This window comes from Acyrthosiphon pisum, unplaced genomic scaffold (assembly GCF_005508785.2).
Source record: "Acyrthosiphon pisum isolate AL4f unplaced genomic scaffold, pea_aphid_22Mar2018_4r6ur Scaffold_21433;HRSCAF=23981, whole genome shotgun sequence".
Taxonomy (NCBI): Eukaryota; Metazoa; Arthropoda; class Insecta; order Hemiptera; family Aphididae; genus Acyrthosiphon; species Acyrthosiphon pisum.
The window spans coordinates 20,466-21,108 of record NW_021770900.1 but is presented as its reverse complement, the minus strand read 5'-3'; the positions used below and the strand labels follow the sequence as shown (position 1 = coordinate 21,108).

Genomic DNA, 643 nt, shown 5'->3' with positions numbered 1-643 from the left:
GCGGTAATCGTTTTCGACGGCCAATACGGGTGACCTTTGGTCTAACACCATGACGTTAGTCCGTTGGCGAGAGGCGCAAAAGTTTGATCGGCCGGCGTCTGTGAGGACAATATTCGGATTGGTGTTCGGGCCTCGTTATAATTACGTCACTTTCGTTTACGGTTGTCATGTCGTGCTTAACACCGGTACTTAGCACTGGTTGGCGCTAGTACTTAGTACCTACTTATCCATGCATGGACATCGATGATGTCATTGCGCATTTGAGTAGCTTAGTTTTTTTTTTGATTTTCTGTGGTGACGAGTTTTAACTGTCGAGTGTCTATATCTTATATGTAGTGTCAACTCTGTTCGCTCATTCACTAATCAGTATTCACTTCTTAATACTACAATAAATAGGTAAGAAACAAATCTATATTGAAATAGGCAAATTATATTTTATTTACGTTATAACCAGGGCTCGGAAGTTGTAGCACTAAAAATGTTACATTATAGCTCCTAAATATGCCCTTAAAAACTCCAAAATATGCGCTATAAATAGCACAAAAAATCAAAAAATATGCGTTTAAATTGAAAAAATTAAATTTATTTTAAAAAGTTAAATGTAATCATACAATTATATAAAATTGTTGGGCTCATAGACATC

General features: G+C 36.2%; 1 long non-coding RNA gene across 1 annotated transcript in view; it reads left to right on the top strand.

The window, feature by feature from the left end:
- Positions 1 to 6: 6 nt before the first annotated feature.
- The window catches only part of LOC115034887, a 3,996-nt gene continuing 3,359 nt past the window's right edge, over positions 7 to 643 (top strand). The window contains exon 1 of the long non-coding RNA XR_003840127.1: positions 7 to 396. This is a non-coding gene — a long non-coding RNA (uncharacterized LOC115034887). The remainder of the gene's footprint in view (positions 397 to 643) is intronic.